This window comes from Pituophis catenifer, unplaced genomic scaffold, assembly GCF_029215685.1.
Source record: "Pituophis catenifer annectens isolate HBS135680 unplaced genomic scaffold, rPitCat1.0.hap2 SCAF_3, whole genome shotgun sequence".
NCBI classification, from domain to species: domain Eukaryota; kingdom Metazoa; phylum Chordata; class Lepidosauria; order Squamata; family Colubridae; genus Pituophis; species Pituophis catenifer.
In genome coordinates, this window is record NW_027256883.1 from 115,910,373 (window position 1) to 115,923,012 (window position 12,640).

Sequence of the window (12,640 nt, forward strand, 5' to 3'; positions counted from 1 at the left end):
CCAAAGGCGCACGGAACACTGTTACCTTCCCACCAAAGGTGGTCCCTATTTTTCTACTTGCATTTTTTACATGCTTTCAAACTGCTAGGTTTGCAGAAGCTGGGACAAGTAACAGGAGCTCACCCTGTTATGCGGCACTAGGGATTCGAACCGCTGAACTGCCGACCTTTCGATCAACAAGCTCAGCATCTTAGCCACTGAGCCATCACGTCCCTAATGTTGAGATTAAGGAAGTGTTAATCAGGATCACAAGAAATATTCAATTATGTCCTATTGTTTTTTAACTACTATAAGAATATACTAGTTGCAATGATGGAACAAGTGCCACTGAAACCAAAAGAGAAACATACTTGAATCCTTGGATGGCAGAGATTCCACCTGGCCCAAAAAGCACCAGCAATCCTGGTGAACATTGGTCCATCATTTCTCAATCTCCCAAGGTCTTTCCTACATTACACTTGTTTCATGTTAGCTCTTTATAATCATCCCCTAATTATACCTGCTGATTTGGCCAGTACATTCTGTATATTAAGTTTTCAAATTCTTTAAAAAATATACTTTGAAACAAAGTGTTTGTGCGTTCATACACATGTGGAGACAGCTGGAAGGACATTTTGAAGTATCCATGTGAACTAGGGTCACTATATGGCTGCTTTTGGGAGTAAAAAAGGGTTTAACATATGCATTCCCATATGTTTCAAAGTAGTTATGTTAAAGAAGTTGCCCAATACTCTGTAATATAATCAAAGCCTATTTAATGAATTTGGGGAGAACAAACACTCTGCCTGGATGTGTTCCTTACATAATGGGTAACTCTGTTGCATCTGAAATAGTTTGGGGCATATAAATTTATGTTGCATTATGATATATTTGTCACATTCGTCTGTTGTGACACTGCTTGTATTTTATAGGATTGACAATTGCTTCCAGACAGTGAATAGACACACAATATTCTGCATCTCAAGTAGAGTAATATAGGTTTTGGCAAGAACGCAATAAATAGATGTCATCAAATCTTTTTTTTCCTATTAGTTAGGAAAAGTATTTGTTAACTTGATTCTTAAAATCAAGTTAATTGGAAACTAGCATTTAGCATTTCTCCCCAGCCTCAGATTGAAATTGGGATTTAGTAAAATCAGGATATTCCAGGTAATAAACTGACACTAGGTAATGTCAATTCTAAGAGTCATCAATTTTTTAAAGGAATAAGAAAAAGTTAGTTTAGGGTTAAACTAACAGTGATTAGAATGCAATACTGCAGGCTACTTCTACTGCCTGCTAGCTGCCTGCAATTTGGCAGTTCAAATCTCACCAGGCTCAAGGTTGACTCAGCCTTCCATCCTTCCAAGGTTGGTAAAATGACCCAGATTGTTGGGGGCAATATGCTCTGTAAACCACTTAGAGAGGGCTGTAAAGCACTGTGAAGCGGTATATAAGTCTAAGTGCTATTACTATTCAGGCATTTTGAAGTTCAAGTTAGGTATTAATGAAAATAGTGCTTACTAGGGAAGTAATAGTTTGTAGTATTCCCTTTTTAAGAATTCCAATGACAATATTCTTTGCAGTACAATAGTAGTGCTTAGCTTCATTTCATTTGTTGCTATTCAAATTAGTAGGGAAACAGAAAATGTAATTTAGTCAGGTAAAATGACCCAGATTGTTGGGGGCAATAGTGCTGATTTTGTAAAGCACTTAGAGAGGGCTGTAAAACACTGTGAAGCAGTATATGAGTCTTAAGTGCTATTATGCTAAGTTATTTTTTTCCCTGTGTTATTTAAGCTTTATTGCCTCATCTCAGTCACTGTACCTTTTTGTGCAATTTAGAACCTTTTATCTCAAAAGTAGCCTCTAATTAGGAGTGAACTGGCATTATCTTGTGATCTATCAAAACAAGAAATCATAAAAATCAAATAAACAAACAAACAAACAAATACATACATACATACATACATACATACATACATACATACATGCGGGGTCATTAAGCAAGCCCATTGTTTGCTATGAGGTGTTTTTAGTAGAAATAGGAAGTAAATGCCAGGTTTTGGCAAAATAGCAATAGCATTATAAGTCAAAATAGCAATAGCAATATAAGTCTATCATTTCACAGTACTTTACAGCCCTCTCTAGGTGGTTTACAAAGTCAGCATATTGCCCCCAACAATCTGGGTCCTCATTTTACCAACCTCAGAGGAATGGAAAGCTGAGTCAATCTTGAGCTGGTCAGGATCAAATCCCTGACAGTGGGCAGAGTTAGCCTGCTATATTGATTCTAACCACTGCGCCACTACAGCTCAAAAATGCCATAAATCGTGGTCATGTGATTATGGGATACTGCAAAGGGCCAGAACTTCAGAACTGGGTTGTACATACCTTTTTGGGATGTGTCTGTTAAAACTTTGAATGGTCACTAAATGAGCAGTCATAACTTGAGGACTACCTGTATGTTTCAGGATTTTATGATGTTAACAACTTTGCATTTTATCTCTTCCATCAGTGAATATTTTGCATGTTATTTGTTAAAGTTAAACAGAAATACCTACTTTTTCTCTTCTAAAAAAAAATAAACTTTGATTTTTTTTTTAACACCAAGTGAGGTTGATCTATCTCCTAAAAGGAGGAGAGGGTGATTTCTCTGGTCACATGCTTCTATGATACAAAACCAGTAGGTAGTGCTATATAATTTTTATCCCTTTGCCCCCCCCCCCCTTTTGTTTGCTAGTAAGATCAAGGTATACATAACTGATGGCTTGCAGGCAACCATCCACTTTGACAGAGATCAGCTTAAGCAAGGTGAATGGTTTAAATACCTCCATTCAGTTGTCAAATAATAGAAAATATCTTCCACTGTCTTTGGCACGAGTGATACTTCTAGAATGTGCATATATCAATCATTATTGATGTTGCTGTATGATTCAGAATCTTTGACCCTCCTTGAATGATTTGAAAACCTTGAGGCTTTCCAAACACGTTGCCTGTCAGGTAATCCTTGACATATGACCACAATTGAGCCCAGCATTTCCATTGCTAAGTAAGGCAGTTGTTAAATAAGTTTTGCCCCATTTTACTACTTTTCTTGCCACTTGTTAGTAAGTAAATCATGCAGTTATTAGGTTGGTAACACAGTTGTTAAGTGAATCTGAGTTTTCCATTGATTTTGTTTGTCAGAAAGTCAAAAAAGGTAACCACATGACCCCGGGACATTGCAACCATCATAAATACATGCCAATTGCCACGCATCTGCATTTTTATCACATAACCATGGGGGTGCTGCAATGGTCATCACTGTAGTGTGAGAAGCAGTCATATCGGTGCCATTGTAACTTCAAATGGTTACAAAACAAATGATTGTAAATTCAGGACTACCTGTACTTGGTAAATTGGTAATTTCATGCTGGGGCAGAATGAAACAATTAAAGAATGATGCCACAAACAATCTGTGTTAGTAATTAAATACAGAAGTATCAAATTTATTTATTTATTTATTTATTTATTTATTTATTTATTTATTTATTTATTTATTTATTTATTTATTTATTTATTTATTTATTTATTTATTTATTTATTTATTTATTTATTTATTTATTTATTTATTTGTCTTTGGACAATGCTGGCTCCTTCAGATAGGAAATGGAGATGAGTATCACATCCTAGAGTCAGACACGACTGGACGGTGGAAACCTTTATCCTTATACTACAGTTAGGATGAGGGTGGTAGCAATAATTAACAAACACCTTGGCAAGAAGGCAGTGCAGGCTGTGTAGCTCCAGAAGTTTTCTAAGAAAAGGGGTTGGAACTAATGTGTTGAACCTTGTTGCTACATCAATTGACAGCATTCACACTGACATGAATGACATAATCAATCATAATAATCACAAACAATGTACTTTGAAAGTGAATGAATGTTAGGAAGTTACACACAATCCTTCCCCCAAATGATCTGCCATACTAAGGTTTCACTGTACTGATATACATTAGAATTGTAATAAATCAGGGATAGAAAGAACAGAGTTGGATCATACAAGATTCCAGCCACATGGTGTTTGAACAAATGTTAGTTTTGTGTAGCTGGGAAAGATCTAGCCCCGCATAAGTGTAGCTGGAATAAATATATTTAACCATTGCTTGTTCTCCCGGTGCTGATTTTTAGATTGTAATTTTGGGAGACACTTTTTTTCCTTCTTGTGTTTTACTGTGATAATAGAACTGTGATCTCTGAGAATACCTGTGAACTTGGTATATTATATTATACTTTGTATAAGGATCTGTATTTCAGTTGGAATGGACTTGGGGGAAAAAAACCACTGTTTATTGGTTAGGCCAGGGATGTCAAACTCGATTTCATTGAGGGCCGCATCAGGGCTGTGTTTGACCTTGGCGGGGGGGGGCGAGCGAAGTGGGCATGACCAGAGTGGGCATGGACAGCTCCATGTCACTCGTGTCAAGGGCACCTGTGGTGGCCTGAGTGCTCTGCCAGAGAAAATGGGCTCCCAGGCTCCGTTTTCAGCTGCAACTGCCTCCTGCAACCCTCTGCCAGTAAAAATAGAGCTCGGGAGGGCTGTGTGCTGCACTCTTGAGCTCCGTTTTTGCTGGCAGAGGCACCGTGGGCTAGTCCTTCGCTGTTTCAAGGGCGGCCCTGCAGGCCAGATCTTAGCAACCCACAGGCCAGATCCGGCCCCTGGGCCTTGAGTTTGACACCCCTGGGTTAGACTGTTGAATTTAGTCATAGATTGATTTATAATCTGTCCAATAATCTGCTTTATAGGATTTTTGTGAGGAGGAGAAACTTGGTATGACATTTTGAATTCTTTGGAAGATATTCTGCTAAAGTACAATTCCATCTTTTAAAATGGTGTTTTTTCTAGTCTTTGTTTCCAGAGAAAAGTGAGGGAAAGTGTGTGGGCAATGAATTATGTCTCAAAAGCCAGCAGGATGGTTAAAATAAGAATTCCAGTGATCTGTTCTCAAGATTCTCACAGAAGTAGCATAAATTATGCAAAATAAAAGAATAGAAGTGACAACAGAATTCAGAAGATTGTATACCGTTTATTTTGCATAGGTTTAAATGATAAGTGCCAGTTTTTTGCTGGTGGAGTATAATAGATAAATAACTACATGCATTGTCATAGAAAAGGAAAAAGGAGAAAAAGACAGAAAGTGTAACAAAGGAAGAAAAATACCAGGTATAGTGTATCAATTTAGTTATAAATAGTTACAATTCTGTATATAGTTTTCTATATTTCTAATATGTTTATATAATCATATTTTAACCTGTGTTTTGTAGGTGTCAAGTACAACCAGGTCTTTAATCTATTAGATGAAAGGGGCGGATACAATTAACTTTTCCATGCTGCATTTTTTTGGCCATGGTAAAGGCATGGAGAATTATATTTATAGAATCCAATATTTTCTCCAAAAACTTGTGTAAGACATGTTTTGCAGAAGCATTATCCTTATTATATCTCAAACAAATATATAAATGTAACAGAATCCAATATTATTTTTTGTTGCATACATTGTAATTTGAGGTCCATTGGCACTCTTGCTATAAAAGTTAAAACTATCTCCCACTGTTGAGGCAATATAGGAACTTATAATTCTTTATTCCATTCATTTCTTAACATCATATCAAATTGAGTTACTGATCACAAATCTCTATAGAAACTAATAATAGATTTTTCAGTTTTTAAAGGGTTTAACAAGTTATTCTGTATCTCAGATGTAAATGAAAGTCATATTCCAACAGATACACCATTCCTACTAATGATTCTTCTAATGTTATAGTTGTAGATTTCTATACTGAGCCTCCCAACATATGAGAGTTGCTCTAAATTGTGTTTTCTGTTTAAGTACCTGTGGGTCACATTTGTTTCTAGGTATACCTAAAATGAATTTAAGAAGTCTTTCACTTTGCACAGAAGGATGTCATTACTTTCTTTTTATTGATGTGGTAGAAACCATATGCTATGTGCTGTTTAAAGCCAAGTCCAAGTTCAGAGGGAATTGAACAGATAATGTATTAGCCTTATTTATATCAATATTTATAATTGTATCTAGAAATGTATTTTCTAGTATCCTAATAGAAATGGAAGTGTGATGTTCTGCTTGGCTGTGAACATTTTTGAGATTGTTGCAATATTTTCAGGATCAGACTCAATAAAGATAATAGAAGTTAAAGATTTAAATATATCTCTCTTTAATCATAATAGGCATTCTATATTCGCTGAATATTCAAGATAGAAGCAAGGAAAATGGGGAGGATGGCTCCTTATATATACAAGGGGTGGAGCCAGGAATGGGAGTGGTAAATTATGAATACATTAAAGTCCAAAGAATAAGTTAACCCCTGATGTTCCATATATACATTATTTACACATTAGAGAATAAGGCATTTACATCTGACAAATCCCCCTCTAAATGCCGGTTCGTTATACAACACCAGTTACATTCAGATTCAGGACAATATAATACATATAATTTAGAAGTTAAATATTTGTGTTGTTTAGAAGGTAAGGGTTTTGTTAATATATCAGCTAATTGTTCAGAAGTATCACAATGTATTGCTTTGATGAATCCGTCTTGAGATAGTTGTCTCACGTGCTTAAATTTTATATCAATATGCCTGGACCTTTGTCCAATTGCATCGGATCTAGATATTTCAATGGCCGCTTTATTGTCTTCATGCATAATAAATGGTAAAGTAGGTTTCTTCCAAACATCTGTGATCAAATCATTGAACCATACAAGGTTATTTGCAGCTTTAGACAAGCAAACATATTCCGCTTCTGTGGTAGAAGTGGCTACCAGTTCTTGTTTACCAGTATACCAGTAAACTGGACAATCGTTCAATAGAAAAACATAACCAGAGGTACTCTTTCTGCATGATGTATCACCAGCCCAATCTGCATCAGCATAACAAGTAATTTTTGGTTCTTTGTCATTATTTGGTTCCAATATTAAACAAAAATCTAATGTACTTTTCAGATATCTTAAAATTCTTTTGACAGCTTCCCAATGATACAAGGTTGGTTTGCTAACATATCTTGACAATAAATTGAGAGGTAATGCAATATCTGGCCTAGTCCAATTAGATATATAAAGGAGTGAACCTATAACTGATCTGTAAAATGTGTTGTCTTTAAACTCAGGGGAAGATTCATCAGTGTTTCTAAGAAAATCAGTTTGCATAGGTGTGTCACATGTTTTGGCATTATTTAAGTTACATTTGTTTAGGAGTTCAATAATTTTATCTTTCTGAGTAAGTTTGAATCCCCTTTTAGTTTTGTTAATTTGTACACCAAGGTATTTATTCACTCTACCTAGTGATTTCAATGAGAAATGTTCGTTTAACTTATTTACAAAGATTTCCCTGCTCTCTTTATGCTTTCCAATATATAAAATATCATCCACATAAATTAATACAAATTCAATATGATCATTACTCTTTTTTACAAAGAAACAGTTATCAGCAGTGGTGGCGTTGAAATCCATGGTCTTAAGTACTTTTACCAAACAATCGTACCATCTTTTGCCAGATTGCTTCAATCCGTACAGACTCTTATTTAATAACCAAATTTCGTTCTTATTAGTGTATTGACTGTGTGGTGCTCTTACATATATTTCCTTATCTAATTTTGCGTGTAAGTATGCAGTCTGTATGTCATATTGAAACACGTCCAGATTGAGTGCAGATGCTACTACAAGAGCTGTTTTGACACTCTCTGTTCTCACTGTTGGTGAATAAGTGTCAGTATAGTCTTCTGGATATTTTTGTGCATAACCTTGTGCAACTAGTCTGGCCTTGTATAAGGTATTACCTCCTTCCAAATTCTTAATTTTATAAATCCACCTGGTACCTATAATTGTTTTATCCTTAGGTGCGATCGCAGGTGTGAATACATTTAATTCTTGTAAACTTTCCATCTCTTTTTCCATAGCTAGTTCCCATTTTTCTCTTTCTTCACGGGGAAGTTTCAATACTTCCTCATATGTATTAGGTGTTATTTGTTCTCCATCCATATGCATTATGTAATCTTTGTATTTATTTGGTATTTGGTTTCTATTGTTTCTAATATTTCTTTCAGGTTTGCTATGGTTGTCATGCAAATATCTGGCTTCCTTTTTTGTTAATGTGTCTGTCTTTATTTTATGCTGACTATTTGTCCAAGTTTTGGTTTTGTTCTTACTTTTGTTAATATTTTGATTTTCTGTTGTTCCTTCCTCGCAAGATATATTATCTTTGCTTTTATTAGGAAATATTTCATTAAGGTGCAATTTAGACCAATTGGCCTGCTCATGGAACACAGCTGTTCTGGATACTATAAATTTGTTATTATTATCAATGAATCTGTACCCTTTGGTTCCAGTTTCGTATCCCATGAATCTTAATCTCCTGGATACGTTTTCTCCCTTTCTTCTCAATTGTTTAGGTATGTGTACGTCTGCAGTAACTCCAAATATGTGCATGTGTGCTAATTTGGGTTTTCTATTGTACATCACCTCATATGGTGTCTTATTCACAATACTGGACCATGTTCTATTTTGAGTGTAATTTGAATAATGTAAGGCTTCTGACCAAAATTGTTTGCCTAAACCAGCATCCTCTAATGTGCATCTAATCATGGTTTGTAGTGTGGAATTCTTTCTCTCTGCAATCCCATTTTGAAATGCAGAAAATGGATTGGACGTGAAATGTAGCATCCCTCTATCCTTTAACCATTGGGAGAATTCTTTAGACATGAATTCACATCCCCTATCTGTCATAATTTGTTTTATTCTGATATTATGCTGTGTTTCTATGCGTTTGTAGAATTCCTTAAATTTCTGAAAGGTTTCATCCTTGTGCTTTAATGTGTAAACAAAACCATAGCGACTGTAATCATCCACTATTGTTAGGAAGTAACGTTTTCTATAGGTAATTGATGGAGTTAATGGACCAACTAAGTCCATATGTACCAAATCAAAAATATTGTTAGTTGATCTGTTAGATTTTTTTGGTCTGGGACTGGTTTTTAGTTTGGTGGATTTACATACTGAGCATTCCAAATAATTTTCACAATTTTTTATTTTGACACCTTCTGCGTGTTCAGTCATTTTTTGTACTACGGGAAAGCTTGCATGTCCTAACTTCCTATGTAAGATGTGAGCACACTCATCATGAATTGGTTTACCTATTTTTGGTTTCTTCTCATTGTGTGTATTTTTGTTATCATGAGTTATTTTACATTCATCATTGTCACAGTTACTGACATTTTCATCATCTGCTTCAATACAATCTTCCATATTTGAATCAATGTTATGTAACCATCTTTCTTTGGTTATCAGATAGGGTAGACCCCCTTTTATCATCACAGTACCTACATTTGTTTTGTTCTTTTCTATAGTTGCTTTCCCCTTTGAGAAAACTATATTGATGTCAGATTCTCTGCTTAGTTTTATAGCACTCAGTATGTTGTGAGGTATTTCTGGGATTAATAATACCCCCTCTATTTTCCCTAAACCAGGCAAGGTCACATTTCCTCTGCCTAATACTTGAACCTTTTCTTGATTAGCTACCTTTATCACAAACTTATCTTCTGTAAATGAGGTTAATATACTTTTGTTGTTAGTGGTGTGATTTGTTGCACCAGAATCAATAAGCCAATTATTGTTCTCATCTTGTTGTGTTCTGGTGCTGTCTTGTTTATTTAGCCCATTTAGTGACCCAGATTTTCTCTCTTTTGAATTTTCTCTACCCCCTCTACTTTCTCTGTAATTTGGTGGACTTCTATATTTGTGTCTATCTGTGGAAGATTGTCTGTAATTGTATTTGCTCCTATATTCTGGCCTATGTCTCTCCCTTGGGACTTTGGGACAGTCTCTTCTACTGTGTTCCCTGGATCCACAATTGTGGCATCTAAAGGCCTCATTATATTTATCTTGAAAGACTACTTTCCTAAAAGATTTGTGTTCTGTTTGGTTACTGGAACGATTTTTTCTTGAATTGTCTTCTGCTATCAATTTGTTAGATAGACTTTCTATTGATAAATATCCCAAATTAATGGTATCTAAGTGTGACATAAAGCTATCCCATGATGGATCAAGTGAATTGATAATAACACTTTTCATTGTTTGATCTGAAATCACTTCCCCCCTCAATTGCAGCTCAGCTCTTATTTTGTTTAGATTTATCAAATGCTCACTTATAGAAACCCCTGGTTTCACTCTAGAAGAAAAGAAATCCTTAGACATTCTTGTGGTTGTGGCTACGCTATCGCTGTGAAATAGATTAAACATGCATTGAATTATTTCTGATACAGTTAGGTTTGGTTTGATGCTATGATACATTGCAGGAGACACGCTAGAAATTATTATGAAGAATGCTCTATGATGTAAACAATCTATTTTTAAAGTCCAAGGTCTTCTTGGAGGACTAGTTATAAAGAATAGTAAATTTTCTTTCATGAAAATAACCTGAAGCTGTTGGTACCACTCTTGTAAATTAATGCCATCAACTCTAAGTTTTGGGAAGTCACTGGGTAAGTTCCCCACATTATTTTGTCCATTACTTACAACCTGAGGCAGTCCGTGGTCTCTCAAGTGCAGGAAATTACAGAACGGCATTGGGATGCTTGTAACGAGTCTGCGCGGTTCTCTGGCCAGTTCAAGTCTTTCGGGGCTGTTTACGTAGTTTTGCACATGCGCGTTGCTCATTTCTTCTTTGGCGCCGTTGTGGAAGGTTCTCTCCATTTCAGCTCTCTCGATCCGCTCCTCTTCAGATGAGTCGGTCTCTGGCTCGGTTTTTGGGGCTTTGGTGATGGCGACGGTTCTTCTCTTTCTCTTGTGTGCGCTGGCACTCGATTCTGTCTGCGGTGTAGGACGGAATCGGCATGGCTCTCTGGGCTCGGGTGTCGTCGTTTTCGAAGTCAGGATGGGAGCGTGCAGGTCTTGAGTTGTCGGTTTGATTTCTTGCTTCTTCGTTGATGTCTTGGAGATTTTCAATCTCGGCCCAAAAGCAGCAAAAAGCGTTTTCATTGCTGACTTTACTTGAGACTTTGTTAAATCGTCTTCACTTTCTGATTTTGGTTCATCTGAAGAATTTGAGACTTCTTTTTCACTTTCTTCGTCTGATAGCGTTTTTCGCGCCAGAAATTTTGAACTGAGCGTTTTGATTGGCTCTGCTTCACTCTCTTTTGAAGTTCGTTGAAACCAAGATGGCTGCCGTTCAAAATTTCGCGCGAGGTCACATCTTTTCTTTTTTACAACTATTTTCTCAGTAGTCATTTCACTCACAGTTTTTTGATCTTTGGGTTTTTCTTTAATGACGTTTTTCTCTCTCGCTGCTCCGCTGTTCCTCAGCATCTCCTGGAGGTCCGCGATGAGGCTTTCATCATTCTTTTGGCTTTTTAGTATCTTTAATATCTCTGACCTGAGTTCGTTATTTTCTATCTCAATTTCTTCCTGGTCGTTGTTTTCACTCATCAGTTCTTCTTCTTCAGTGGTGTATTCTTCGGATTCTCTCGAAATCGCATTAGTGGATTCGTTGATCATCTCTTGATCAGTTTCTATTTCTTTGCTGTAGGCCCTGGTGTTGGGCCTATCTTTCTTGGACATTTTTAATTACTTATTGAGTCAATTAACCATCCTCTGCTACCATCTTGTTGCAATATTTTCAGGATCAGACTCAATAAAGATAATAGAAGTTAAAGATTTAAATATATCTCTCTTTAATCATAATAGGCATTCTATATTCGCTGAATATTCAAGATAGAAGCAAGGAAAATGGGGAGGATGGCTCCTTATATATACAAGGGGTGGAGCCAGGAATGGGAGTGGTAAATTATGAATACATTAAAGTCCAAAGAATAAGTTAACCCCTGATGTTCCATATATACATTATTTACACATTAGAGAATAAGGCATTTACATCTGACAGAGATGAGTTGAAAGGTTACCTTAGGATTTCTAACCAGTAAAATAAAAAACACATTTTTTAAATCTTTTGCTGCATACATCTAATTTAAAATATCACAATCTCTTTTTATGTTTTAGGCCTTTTTAAAAATATATCTTTGTATTGGCATAGTTCATCCCTTCATTTTTTTATGTATGTCCCACCATCACTGGGTTAGGAATGAGTTATTGAATAATATAAGCAAAGACAGATCAGTTGTGAGAAAACAATAGAAGCAGTGGTGAAATTTGAACCGGTTTACTACTGGTTCGCTGGCTATGTGTGAGCGCCATGTGCCAAACACACGCTGTGCGCATGATTGCACAGTGCACTTTAATTGCACTGTGAATGCACAGTGCACACATGTGTACTGCGCAGCAAAAGGAGGCTTGGGAAGGTAAGTAGAACAGTGCGGGGAGGTGATCAGCTGTGGCGCACATGGTAACCTTTTAAAAAACTTTTTAAAAGCATTTTTTTATGACTGGTTCAGGCGAATAGGTAGTAAAAAGTGCTTTAAAAAAGTAAAAAAAAGTTCCGACGATCACGCAGCACAGCTGTGATTGTTGGAGCCTTTTTAAAAACTTTTTACAGCATTTTTTTACTACCTATTCGCCTGAACTGGTAGTAAAAAATGCTTTTAAAAGGTAAAAAAGGGGCTCCGATGATCACAGCTGTGCATTTTTTTACTATCAGTTCGGGTGAATAGG

The 12,640-nt window shown here is 36.1% G+C and overlaps 1 protein-coding gene across 3 annotated transcripts in view; it reads left to right on the forward strand.

The window, feature by feature from the left end:
- The window catches only part of CUNH1orf21 (chromosome unknown C1orf21 homolog), a 149,277-nt gene that overhangs the window by 18,948 nt on the left and 117,689 nt on the right, over positions 1-12,640 (forward strand). The gene's annotated exons all lie outside the window — the stretch shown is intronic.